This window comes from Mixophyes fleayi, chromosome 3 (assembly GCF_038048845.1).
Source record: "Mixophyes fleayi isolate aMixFle1 chromosome 3, aMixFle1.hap1, whole genome shotgun sequence".
Lineage (NCBI taxonomy): Eukaryota > Metazoa > Chordata > Amphibia > Anura > Limnodynastidae > Mixophyes > Mixophyes fleayi.
The window spans coordinates 156,008,578-156,023,570 of record NC_134404.1 but is presented as its reverse complement, the minus strand read 5'-3'; the positions used below and the strand labels follow the sequence as shown (position 1 = coordinate 156,023,570).

General features: G+C 37.8%; 1 protein-coding gene across 3 annotated transcripts in view; it reads right to left on the bottom strand.

Annotated features, from left to right (window-relative positions):
- The window catches only part of KCNQ5 (potassium voltage-gated channel subfamily Q member 5), a 462,350-nt gene that overhangs the window by 117,088 nt on the left and 330,269 nt on the right, over positions 1-14,993 (bottom strand). The window lies entirely within an intron of this gene.

Sequence of the window (14,993 nt, the reverse complement as noted above, 5' to 3'; positions counted from 1 at the left end):
TAATCTATGAAGTATGGGTCATGGGGCAGATTCAATTGTCCGCAATGTTCCTAAGAACATTGCGGATGTGTGTTTTATACTGTTACTATGGTAAAAAGTAACGCTGAGTGTTGCTCGCACCCTTTATGGGGCGCGAGTAAAAATCAGCGCTACTTCTGTTAAAAAATATCCGCAAGGTGTCTCGCGGCCATTCCGGAAGCGCGGATATTTAGGGAACTGAATCTGTCCCATAAAGTGTTAATAAGTTCACACTAGGAATAGTAACAGATATACAGTTCCGTTGACCTATTCATGTAAACCGAGGCTAAGCTTTGACAGCTGATTTCCTGAAAATGGTTCATATTAGATTTCTAACAGCTGCAGAGGTTAATTTTTTAATTTCTCTAATCATCATTATAGCTGGTTCAATGCATCACAGAATATATCAACACATATTCTTTAAGTATTGTGAAAGCAGCATGCAACTTACCTCAGTTGGAGCAACATTTATAAATGTGCAAAATTTCATGTTGAGTGCAGTGCATTTAATACTGGTGCTAAGGTTGTGTTAAGCAAGAACTGCGATGCGACTCAGATAGGATTGGATGTACATCTGTTTATTTGCGCAAAATATACATTTTCGTACTGAGCACGAACACCAAATAATGCATGCATATGCCCATTTGAAGATATGTTGTATCTTACATTTACGACTCCTGCGAGTGTAGGTGTTCTCATAATTGTGACTGAGGTAGACCTGGACGCAGGCGAATGAACACCTATCAGGAGGTGTATCTCTTGCGGGTGCTGGTGCAACGAGATGCAAAAATGATGCTCACATACAGCAGCACTAGCTAGCTGTCGCTAAATCGCTGATTCCGGATTAACCCCTATAGATTATAGTATTTAAATCATTTAATGTGTCTGCTATATTATACAAAATTGCTGGCATTACTAAATTGATGTTTCCATTTGGACCACTATGGGAAAGTTTTTTATTTTAAAAGGGAAAATCAACAGATGTTTGTATTTAATATATATTTTGCATTTGTGTTTGTATTTAATTATATTTATATAAAATATATAGACTTTGGCATTTATTAATAACAGTGTCAATATACTACTCTCTGTTATACTTTGCACAAATAGGGTAATGCGGCTTTTGTATTTACTACTAACTAGCAAGCCCCATCTCAACAATGTCTCTATGCTTTCTCCACATTATTCCCTACACTGAGGTGTAAGTATACACACTTGTAACTCATGACATAAAACTTGCGTATTTGCTTATGATGAACAGATGGATGTATATTAAGATGTGTCTGGTTTAAAATGTGCACGTAAATGCGTTTTTTCATGCGTGCGTCTTTTCCTGCTTATGATCAAGACACAAAATTAGTCCAACTGTACATGAGCCCAATTGTAGTTAAAATAGCACAAATGTTAGCACAAAAATGAGTGCACTGTTGCCAAAACAGCGCTGCTGTAGCTTAAACATCTAATTTTCCTGTATTTCTATAACATAACACAAAGTTTTCCATCTAATTGCTCTAAGATTCTTCTTTCTTTCATCTGAAAATTAAACTGCTTCTTTTTGGTTTAAAATATGAAACTGTTAAATACATTAAGTAGTTGCTGTGTTTACTGAATGTATCAGCTATTAGATTTATTTTCTAACACTGGCTATGGTCATTAAATTTGTTTGGTTTTAGGTCATTACATTCTAGTGATAACATGTTTGAAATATGCTGACATTCTGAATTTTAAATTATCTTTGTTTATTCTTCTGATTTGCAACTAATTAGTTTTGAAAATGTAGAAACTGGATAGCAGTGTTTGCTGGAGTCAGTAAACTAATAAGGGTGTGTTATTTTTTATTTTTCCAGACTGGACGGGGTAAGTAATCAATTTCACTATTTTTAGTAGCTTTGGTCTCCTTGTTTATGACTTCGTAACATAATAAAATGCATTAAATGCATGGTTTTGGCTTTTTCGTTTAAAGCTGAATGCTACATCCATGGCATATATTAAGTCTGCACAATATTAAACATAGCTTTGAAGGTGAATTCAACATGAATACAAATGACTTACTATTTTGTGATTTCTCTGATTTACTATATATCTATATTCAAAATAGTTGTTTTAGGCCGTTGTAGCTTGAGTATTAAAAAAATCACTCAAAATATAATTTTAAATTCAAATTCAAAATTTATAATAAGACAGAGCCAGCTCAAGGGTAAGAAAGCTGAGGCAGTAGTCTTAGGCTCTGAGCTCTGCATGATCCCACCATTGCCGCACCTTGCATAGGGATTTTCGGATTTTCCCTTATTATAGTAAGGACAGGGTCGGACTGGGCCGCCGGTAGGCCCTGACCCTGATCACTCCCCTCTTCGTCGGTAGGGGGAGTGGGTAACTTAAAAAAAAATAATAGAAAAAATAAAATACTCACATGACCACCAGCGCCCCTCCTCTCTGCTCCATTCACACTGAATGTCAGTCATGACGTCATCACACCCGACGTTTAGTGAGGAGCGGCGTAGAGAGGAGTCGGCCAGAAGACAGAAGAGAAGAAAGAAGCCGATAGAAAGGGTAATTGAAGGAACGGAAGCAAGGGGGAGTAAAGGCAGCATGGCAGAGAGTGAAGGGGAAGCACAGACAGCATGGCAGAATGTGAAGGGGGGCCAAAGCAGCATGGCAGACTGTGAAGGGGGCCAAAACAGCATGACAGAGTTTGAAGGGGGGCTAAAGCAGCATGGCAGAGTGTGAAGGGGGGGCCAAAGCAGCATGGAGGGTGCAGTGTGATCATAAGGAGGCACATCATGGTGATTAAGGGGCACAGTAATGTGTGTATGTTGGCACAGTGGGCTTGTGGAATGTAATGTAATGTGTGTGTGGTAGGTGGTGGCTAACTAATGGGTGCTATTTTGATTGTGGGGTGACGGTGGGGCAATTTAACTTTATAGTGGGGACTATTAATTTAAGATGGGGTGGTTTTGGGGTTATTAATTGAATGTGGGGCTGAGTTTGAGGAGCATGAGGTCTATTTATTAAATGTGAATATGAATTATTTAATGTTAGTGACGGTTGCGGGAAATAGGTATATTTATTATACGTAAATGCTATTAATTTATTGCTGGGGCTGTCTGGAGGGAGGGAAATAGGTTTATTAAATGGGAATACTATTACTTTAATGTTGGGGCCTAAGCATTAATTGTGGGTCCTATTGATTTAACGCCGGGGCTGGTTGGAATTTTATAAATGTACCCATTTTTTTTCCAAATAGGGTCCCCAACATTCCAGGATCCAGACAAGCTGCAACTAAAGAGACCAGCAGCCACAGGTGGTGAAAGTGACAAGAACAGGTAGAACAGTCTGTCAAATGTTCTGAGTATATACACACTGCATTCTTTATATACTACACTATGGTGCTAGCTGTCCTTCGTGGGCTGACCACTCCCCCTTTAGTGTCTGGTCTCGCCTCTATGATGGCTGGCCACACCCCCTATGGTGGGCCTCTAGCATTGCAGTCCCCTGGTGGGCCCTTCATGCCCCAGTCCGACGATGAGTAAGGAACACTAACCCACTAACTATGAAATAGCCAATACCTAATCCCTAACTACCCACTATCTAGAAATGGCCTAAACTGAAAGCACATCAAAAGCAGTTATCCTGTCTCCCTATCTGAGATTTCACATAATAATAATCAACAATGGGATTTCTTTTTCTGTGTTCAGAGATCCAAGGGTGTGTCTTCCTGACCTTTTTGTAGACTCTGGGAGGGAGTTTGGAGAAGTCTATGCAAAGAGTTAGACAAATAAAATCACTGTGTATGTCCAGTTGGGATGCATGGTCATTGTGAGTATTTTGGAAACAAAATAAAATATACATAAGGGAATCTGGGCCAGCATCCACTTATCACATCTAGTTGAGTCCATGCACCAACAAATTCAGGACTAACAGAGGAATAGCTTGTTCTTCAGTAGATGTTGCTTAGAAAACTAATATCTGTAGCAATCAGGATCTCTTCTATGAATTTTCTGCGATAAAATAATGTGTAATGGATTTATGTATTTGTTTTTATTTAGTTACAACTGAACTGTCCGACCGACACATGGTGGCGCAAGTTGACCATTTTAGCAAAATTGAGTTATTTAAGGACAAATGCACAGAATTAAGTAACCTTTTATTAGCATAGTCTTGCATCAACTATACTTACTTGCATTTTGACATTCATTTGCAGTGTTGATATCCTTCAGGATGACATTCTGTGACATTTCTTTTGAAGGATATTAAGCGTTTATAAGGGTGTTTTGTAATCATGTTGCATTTATAAACTTTAAAATATCAGTTATTTCCAGCTGTGACAAATATGTCTTCTTCTGACGCTGTCCATACCTGAACATTGGGGATCATCTTGATGGCCAAAGGTCTACCTGTGTCGCCCAATCCAGCAACCACTCCCGTCTACCTTCTTCTCCACACCCTTTTTTCCTCTTATCCCCTTACTAGTCTTTCTTCTTTAGCTTTTTTTCTACATGCTTTCCTCCCCTCAGAATGTTGTTTAAACAGGGAGGATTTGCAGGTTAGATTTTTATGAATGCTCGATGTGTTTCTCTTTTCTTTAATGCATTATATCAGTCATTGCAGGTTATCTGCAATTTTATCAACACTTCTTGTCAAATTTATCACTATATCATAATATTTTTTTTAGTTTGTTATATTTCGCTGTGTACAGATCAGGGATCTCTCAGAAAAACAATTTTAATGGATGAATAATAAAGATTTAACATTTTAAATATACTAGGATACATCATTTGAGTCCCTCTACAAAATGCACTGTATTTACTAGTAACTAGCAAGCCCCATCTCAACAATGTCTCTATGCTTTCTCTTTTTCCTTATAAATTAACAATGTAAGAAGAGTTAACCGTAATGATCTTTAATCAAGAAAATGTCCTAAATATTTGTATGTGAAATGCACTGTCAAAATAAACAAATGTCTTCCGATGGATGTACCACGATTTAGATTAGATCTAATAGACGGCCTCTAGTGAAGTGGTGCACTGGATACAGCCTCCTATGGTAGACCAATATAGCTCCGGTCTCTAGGTATGAGACCTAGTAGAGGAATTCCCATGCAATAAATCCAGGCTCTGTATAAATAGATGTCCTTATTATTTGGATATTGGTACTCGTATGCTGTGTCTTCAATTGAAGCTCATTTATACAGAGCCTGGATTTATTGCATGGGAATTCCTCTACTAGATTAGAGGCCGTCTATTAGATCTAATCTAAATCGTGGTACATCCATCGGTATAGGAACCAAGATCCCGTTACCCCTTTTTGGAGGAGGCCTTTTACCAACACTCCGAGCATGCATGCGGAAAACGGAGAAACCTAGATCGGGTGGTCCGCTGATAATATCTCTGCTTCGGGTAAGCAAGTGCCACATTACGATTTACACCTCTATGAACATATGTTTTAATATCTACTGAGAGGTTATCTACTGATTACAAATCTTGTTACATCATATGAAACGATTCAATAATTAACCCGTATATCGGGACTGTTTCAATTGTGATTTCTAAGGTTACGGCCATCTCTAACTCTGGTTATCTATGCAATATTGTAATAACTACCGTTTGGCTATACGGAGACAAGTTATGTGAGCTTCAATCAAGCAAATACAGTGACTTACCATCAAACGGGGAGATTATATTTACTGGATCCATATCTACTATAGGTGCACCTATTATTGATACTCCTGTTTAGATGGATATATGTTTGCTATGTATGCATACTGAGTACGATCCATGCTTTTAATGTATGTGTTTTATTAAATCATAATGTTTTAAATCAATCCACATTGTAATACATGTTTTTGGAGGATTTGAAATTCTACTGCATTCTCTTTCTTGCTATATATTGTTTATTTTACGGGGACGCAGACCCCGTGCAGTAGTTGCTCATTCCTTTCCATAAATTGCTCCAAAGCTATTTTGTTGTTTTTTGATAAATTTACCCCCTGGTGTATCTTCCCTGTTGCATGTCTTTGTGTCATATGCAAAAAGGCATACTTTCCTTTCTATACCATTTGCAATGTTAGGGATATTAGGGTTAATCATTAGGGTTAACCCTAATCCTAACCCTAATATTCCAGTGGTGCACACAGGGGGGGTTTCTGGGTCTCCAGAAGTGCCCTATATAGCGGCACTGTACTATACAGCAGCCGCGGCGCTGTCAAAGAAGCGTCCGTGGCGGTGCTGTATTGTATACAGCACCGCCGCGGACGCTTCTTTGACAGCGCCGTGGCTGCTGTATAGTACAGTGCTGCCTAAACGGCAGCTCTCTTGCTTTTTTTTTTTTTCGGTGGAGGGGAAACCCCCCCCTTAAAAATCCTCTGTGCGCCCCTGTATCCCTAACACCTGTAACCCCGAAAATAGTACTTACATGTCATAAATGACAGGCAGCTCCACCTATCGCCGCCTTAAAGGCAAGTCACGCTTGAGGATGACGTCATTTTCGGGAGCCGGCAACACAGCGAGATGTCATCTGAAGACATCTGCATTCCGGTAAGTACTTCTTTTTGCAGGTCGGCCTACTTTTCAGTCGGACTCCTCATGTCGTCCTGTCATCTGTCAGGGTAGTCAGTACCATGAAACTGACTATCACCGCTGCAAAGCTACCACACTAAGACTAGACCTACGTGGCCTTTTTACAAACCTAGGTCTATTTTAGACGTTGTTCTGTTTCTCCAAATTTCAGGAAATGACCAATATAATTAATTTAGTGCTGAAAACTTTCTGAAACTAGTTAGTAAAATTGGACCATGCACCTTCCTTATTTATGCAACTCAGTTCTGAAGAATACATAAACACAAACGCTTCTTGCAGCCTAAAACAGTTTAGGTTGTTATTTCTTTCCACCCTTGACACATATTAGATTTAATCAGCATTTTCCAGCTACCTGGCTCTGTGTCTGCACTATTCATACTGAAATATCTGACTACAGCAAACTCATATTTATGCAACATTCCTCAGAGTGCTGTTTAGAGGTTGAATGCTTATTGGAAAGGAACGACTTGGAGACTGTTCAGAGGTTGTCAAAAATCCCAACAACCCCAATACACATGCCAAATTTGGGACATGTTATTATGTAATTTCCATTATATTATGGTGCACTGTCAGTTTAGTCACGGTTTTTCTATAGTATATGAAACTGAAACAAAAGCTGTTTATGAATGACGAGACGTAATGTATTCACTGAATAACAAGCTGCATGATGGTTAATACCTGACCATGTGCACCAGACAGCTCTGTAGCAGAATGTACAATGCTTCTATATTTTCAGGCAAGTCAAGCTTGACCTGGGAACAATGTCTGTTTTACAGGGAGACTTCCTAATGTGAAACAATAAAGCACACTAAAAATATTTAAAAAACGTAAAAAATAATATATAATATATACAGTATATTTCACAAATTCAAGGATGCATACCATTTAGAAATTATAAAGGTGAATAAGGGGGTCATTTGGGATTGACTACCCAGAACATTTTTGCCAAAATATCTCTACGTCCATTCAAAATGAGGTTAAGAAGGTCACTTGTGAAATTAATTGGTCTCTTTTACGCTAGAATTTCAACCATTTCTCTACTATAAAAATTATTATTTTTATTTTAGCCCAACAAGAAGAGTGGCTTATAGATTCACTTTCATACATACAGGAAAACAGACAACAAAGTATATATAAATGGTACATTGTTCCTATATTATTATAAAGCTCAATACTGAATGAGTTAAACCATGGAATGGCACTATGCTTGTAGAAGCGGGTTAAGGACATTGTCCAGAACATTTGGCTGGGTGAAGATGGCTGTGAAAGTTATACTACAATAATATTTGTTTTCTACTACGTATTTTTTAATTAGTCAATACTATAATTTAGCGCAATTGAAATTATCTTGGTTTTTATTACTAGGAATGTGCACTTTATTCAAGCACACATATTGGGTTATTAGAACTGTAATATGAAACTCTCCAAAATTATTTGATGCCATTATCTTGCCTTTCCTTGAATGTAATTTAAAGAACATATCAAGAAGGCTGCTTTGAAAATCATTAAGAGCGCATGTAATTAATTAGCTGAGAAGATACTCGCTCATCTTTTTTGCAGCAGGAGAAAGATCCAGATCCTAACAGATGCCAGGATCCACCTCAACTTCTAACTAGTTTTCAACACAAATGTTGTGCAAAATAGAGAAACCAAATTTATTATTCAGTTCAATCATAGAACAATACATGTACTCTTTAAATCTATATTAGTATGTGTAATAACTTTATTTTTCAGAAAATACTTTCTTTTATCCTCAAAACTATAATGTTACTCTGCATATTAGTATATTATAAAAAATAATGTGTTTTGCAATGTGATAAAAATGAAATAAAAAAATAAAGAAAAGTGAAAAACACTGCCATGGAGTCTGATAATAGATGATGTCTCTATAGTGAACCTGAACAAGAAATGTATGTATACACATACATATATGAATGTGTGTAAATTTCAGACAGTCTGTGTTTTTTCACTAGCAAGGAGTGTATTTGCAGAGATGCCTGTGACTAGATGAGCAGTCAACTGTTTATGGCCCAGCTACAAATGCTTTAAAGATTGGTAAAATTAATTTGGCTGCATATGACCCTTTAACACTGAAGGGAAAATACATCAAAACCATACCTTTTACAATCCATATTTGGGAAAATGGCAGTATATATTTGTAATCAGTAGAACAAGCTACATGACATGTGTCAACCATAAATACCAGTCTGACAGGAAACATAAAACAATTGCATATCTTCCCAACTAATCCATATTTCATAATGGTGTTTCCTGTGCAAATGTACGTAAACTCATACTCTGTGTATTGGGTGGAATATTGTATCTCCGTTATGTTCCAGAAAAATATATCCTGACTATAGAATTTCAACACAGAAGTGGTTTTGAAAAAAAGGCAATAACAGGGTCTTAAAACCAACACACACACACACACACACACACACACTTATTTCACTGAGAGGAAAGGAGGGGGTAGAGGAGCTAGAGAGACGGTTTATAAGTCATGGAATTAATGTTGAAAAATGTCACTGGTGGGGACTCAGTCTGCTATTGAGGAATTGCCCAACTTCTAGTCTTCCCCAGGTGTCAGAATTATACAAAGAGTACATCAGTGTGTGCTACTGTTTTTATTCCTGTTATTTTTAGGAAGTCTATTTGACAATTGTTTTTCTGTATTTCATTTTGTTATCTTTTTTGTAGAATAAGCTTTGCAAATTTCTATGTCATATTTAAATCCATTTAATAACATTCTGTTTGTGCGTTCTTAACAGGTTCATATGTCAAATGGGCTTGATTGTTATAATGCTACATTTAAGGCAGATAATTGTTTGGTTAACAATAACTCTGATTAAATTATGTCCAGATTGTATAGAGGGATAAATAGTCATGAAGAAACTGAAGACTTCCAATAGAGTGTCAGCTCTTGAATCAAATCTTAGTGGTGGCAAAATTGGGTGGTTAATGGTTAGTGTGAGATACCTTTTGGTTAATGTTAGTAATTGGAAGACAGACCAGGTGGTTTTATTTTGATTAACCCTTTCACTCCAACACATCATACATGCTCAGTTGAGACTTGACATGACAAATTGGAGGCAGGTTGTGGGATATTTTTAGTGAACTTAAGTGGAAATATTCTGTATCTTATGAAAGAGACTACAGATCAACTCACCAAAGCCAGAACTCAATGCTTAAAATAAAGTGCAAACAGTTTCCCCCTCCTCTTCTCTTGTTTTCTTTCTCTATCTTATTATTTTGCACAAGCTATGTGAAGATGGCACCTTCTGCATATAATGCCAAATAAAGGATGTACTTGCTACACAATGTGAAGGCAAAGGAATTCCAACTTTTAGCAAGAGCAAGGACCAATTGATGGAAGCCCTCTTGCAGGATGATCAAAGCCAAGATAAAGTTTTGTGTCATGAAGGTCACAGCCGGTTGCAGAGAGTGGTCTGGCAGTGGAAATTGCACAAGGTGGTAGACTGGTGCTTTCAGAGGATACTAACAGTTCAATCACAGAAACCACTTTGGACAATTATTTGTAAACTGCCTTAAAATATCTGGGCCTATGAACACTGCAAGAAAAATACAACTTTTGCAACAGTATCACGAGAGAAGATCAGCTGAGCATCAAGACACAGCTTGGGAGGCTGAAAGAAGATACCAGCTAGTGTTTGCCAAACTCTCCACCCTTTCAGCAACCAGTGAGGCAAATATTGTCAAAATCTGTTGTGACAAAGGGAAGGGTTTGCCACAGGTCTCTAAGAGAGGAATCAGTTATTTAGTTGACAGGCTGCAGTAAAAGGCTGCAGACCGAGGTACACACATGTATAGCAGTGCACCTAGGTTAGGTATGCAGGTATAAGACGTATGTGACAAAGTAAAAGTATAAAGTGTGATTTAACTTACATGCTTTGAAGATGTCTTTTTCCACAGCTACAGCAGGCTGACAGGGTGTGTCTGTGGTGAAGAGTAACTACAGAGAAACTGAGGAGACTTCCTGCTCTGAGGACCAGGTGGGAGTGTCACCTGTCAATCAAGCTAAGGCTGTGGGAGGAGTCTCAAGTATAAAAGACTGTATTGTGCATGTCAGCAGTGTGACCGATGCCAGCAAGTGGCTGGAGACCAGAGAGGGAAACTGAGACTAGCCAGAGTTAGGTTGCCTGGTGTTATCCTGACAAAGGTTTGCTGTGTTATTGTGATGTGAACAATAACGCACTGTTTATTCCAAGCAAAAAGCTGTCTGTAACTGTTGTCCATGTATGAATCACCTAAGAGTGCCCATATTACAGTGTGTAGAGCATTTTCCTATGTTGGAACAAGATGGGGTCTGGACACGATTCTACTGGGGTTTTAAAAAACTTCAAATTCCCTATACTATTTACATAAAAAAGAGGACATTACTCATTTGTCTGTTTGTGTATTACCTTTTTCCTATAAGTTTTCAAGAACTGAAAGTCAGAAAAGAGCCTCTGAATCCAAAATAATTGGATTCATCCCCAAACTGTCTTTTTTAAATTTTATTAGCAAAATAACATTTATGGCATAAAGACCACATGTACATGTTGAGTTCTGTAAAGTGATCAAAAAGTTTTGGATTCATGCTATGGGCAAAATGTAGTCCTTTTGTTAAAAGACTAAGGGGTATACTTACTAAACTGTGAGTTTGAAAAGGTGGAGCTGTTGCCTACACCAACCAATCATATTCTAGTTCTCATTTATTTAGAACATTCTACAAAATGACAGCTAAAATCTGATTGGTTGCTATAGGCAACATTTTTTAAGTTTTGCTGTATTCAGTCTAACTTCCTATGAGGTGGTTTATCTTCTAGTTACATGTGAAGTATTACATTTTCATTGTAATTCTATTATGTCTAGATAGATAGATGAAAATAAATGACTTAACTGTGAGTGAATGATATACATTTCTTGTTCAGGTCCACTATAGAGAGATCGCCTACTATCGAGCTCCCTGGGAGTGTTTTTCATTTTTCCTTTTTTTTTGTAACATTGGAAAACACTATTTAACACATTATTTTTTTTTATAATACACTAATATACAGTATAAACAGATTTTTTATGTGTGTTAAGTCTGTCATGTTATCAGTTTTCTGCTTTTGGAATTTATTGACATAAATTTCTTATTTTATGTGAGATATTTTTGGCTACATAATCTATCGCTATTCAATTTTGAGGTGTTTGGTTTATACTCAAATCTTGTTTGGCATTCACCATGTTTAAGGTTGTATTTATTGATGATTGATGAGGGGTAATGCTCTCTTACAATATCCTCGATGTCTCTCCCACATATAATTTTTTGCATTGGCAAATAATAATGCAATCAAGAAACTGGCTTCCACATGATAAATGTTGCATGATCTTATAAGTAGCACCTGTGGTAGAATGCTTAAATGTATCTCCTGTCAAAAGAAAACGGTAATTAACACAGCCAGTACAATGATAAGCACCAGGTTTCAACTTGAGCCAACTATTAGATTCCAGGGGATGCCTATCATTTTTTCCCCAGCACATAATTGAAATTAAAGCTAGGTCTGTAGCAAAACAGTGGCGGTTCGTATAATTGACTACTGAAAATAGGATCCATTCCAATAATATGCCATGTCTCAAAAATGTCTTGCCAAATGATTCTTCAAGCAATAGAAGCCTACTAATAAAGTGAATTTTTGATAAACCAGATTCTTTAAATGTTGGTGACAATATCCAAATGAAAACAACACTGAATGACTTGTTCAATTTCAAGTTTGTTATAACCCCTATCCAGAATTGTATTACCAATTTAAATCAAGACATCATGTCATATAATTTTAACAGAGGTGATGTGTATGACATGTTAAAGTTTTGAAAAGTGGGGCTACTTTTAAGAGGTTTAGGATGAAAACATCAGGATGAACATTAGGATGAAATCAGCCATTAACAATGTATTTTCATCAGTTTGCTTTCTATGGATAGATGTAGAGAAACCCAAATCAGATCATGTAATATTAACATACAAAACATTAATAGAAGATAAAAATAATCAAAGTCCTCAGAGAACTGAGTTTGTCAATAAAGAAAGTCAGCAGCTGTTCATCTCCAGTTCACACCAAAAATAGGTCATCAATGTAATGAGCATCAAAGAAAGTAGGTTTTAAAAAAGAGAGGTCAGCCAAACTGTGATCACATTCATATTGATACATGAAATAAATTACATATGCTGGGGCAGAATTACTTAATCAACTGGTGGACCAGAATAGAGTGGACTGAAGATGATGGATTGCTTGACCACATTGATACCTTCACTGTGAGTAATACTGGTATATATGCTCAAGACATGCAATGAAAGAACATGATTCAGCAACAGATAAAAGGTTGGATAAATGACTTACAAAATCCACAGTATCATATATGACAGAACAACAGGCCAGAAAAAAAAGTTGATAAATGGGAATAACGGTTGACATATGGAACATGGACAGATATCATCGATCTATCAGGAGGATTAACCAAAGTTTTGCAAATTTTTGGAAGCACAAAGAGGTATTTTAGGAAATTCATGCTTAAAAACTGAATAACTGCTGCCTGCATCCAACCATTGGTCAAACCTTGTAATTTTCAAAAAAGCTTTTTATTTTCTTGTTCTGTCAATGGAACTGGAAGCTGAGCTTCTGCACATGCACAGCACAGTTGAACGGGAGCCTCCGGAAAGATGAATAACTTATTGCTCTGGATATTTTCTATATATTTTCTAGTAGCGGAGTAATGACACAGCAATAGTAATGGTAAATTGCAAAGATAAGTAATTTTCTGTTAAACTAAATACTGTAATTTCCTTTATAAACATACTGGCAGATATACTGACAGACAATGATTTGCCAAATAATAGATTTTACATTTAATATGAGCAGAGCAAAGCATGTAATACATTTTGTCAAAACAGATTAAAGCAACTAAAGAGGACAGGGGCGCACGCAGGATTTTTAGGGGGGGGGGTTCCCCCCCGTTCCCCCCCACCCCCCCCCCAAAAAAGTGAGAGAGCTGCTGCGCATGCACCCGCGCATGCATAGCAGCTCCGTTTCGGCAGCACTGTACTATACAGCAGCCGCGGCGCTGTCAAAGAAGCGTCCGCGGCGGTGCTATATACAATACAGCACCGCCACGGACGCTGCTTTGACAGCGTTGTGGCTGCTATATAGTACGGTGCCACTACATGGGGCTCTTCGTTTGCGGAGGAGGGGGGGGTTTTCTGGAGACCCAGAAACCCCCCCTGCGTGCGCCCCTGGAGAAGTGTGACAAGATGGCTGCACACATGTGCTGAAATCATCAACTGCCCAATGTTTCAGAGACAGAAGCAAAAGATTGTGATATTTAACAATAGGGATTGCCCAGTGGGGAGACATCCCCAGTTTACTGGATGTGACATTTGTGGGAAAAAAAACCGTATAAAACTTATAAACTAATAATACCAGGTCATCTGAGGGCGGGTACAAATACAGCGCTTCATTTGTCGTGGAAGACATGGCATATTATATTTATTATCAATGTTCAGGGAAAGTCAACATGAACATATTTACTGTTATGTGTTTTATTTAATACCTCTGTATGTTAGTTTTAATATTTCATGCTGAATTATTATATTAATTATTATATTGCTCACACTTGGCAACTCTCCTGGAATGTCCGTCAGATTCCTGAATGCTGGGTAGGTCTCCCGGACTCCTGAGAGAGCACGCAATGGAGCTTCAATGTAGTGATTTGCAGTGAATCACGTCATTTTGGCCCCGCCCCCCAAACAAAATGACAATTTATTCACAGGGGCTTGGTCAAATAATTTGATTCACCTCCCCTCCAAGATCATTCGTAAATGTATATGATCACGTTTTCTGAAGACTGACTTTTTCAGATGGCAATAACCACCTGAGTGGGAACTACTACTTTGGTTTACTGTGTTTATGTAGCTTTGTCAAAGAATACTTTATAGAATGTGTAGCATAAGTCAGATGACATCTCACACCTTTATATGTCTTTTATCAAGAGATGATCTAAGTAGCAGGTTTACTTTTGGAATTATTTTGCTCTTGTCCTTATTTATTGCTAATTAGCAATTTTGACCCACTCACATTAGCACACGCATAAGATTATTACGGTGGATAAATTTACCTACATCTTGGGTTATTTTGACCACACCTCCAGGGGGCTGCCTACCACTGTAAGAAAGTGCTAGGCTACCCATTAGATACCTCCCTCCCCCCAACATTCCCATCCGAGGGACAGCGGGCCGAGCCCTAAAATTGGGAAAGTCTTGCTGAAATCGGGACAGTTGGGAGGTATGTTCTGGTGGAACAATGAAGGTTTTGGTGTTCTTTTAAATCCACAGAGTAAACAGTAATAAAACAGAAGCAAAGCAGA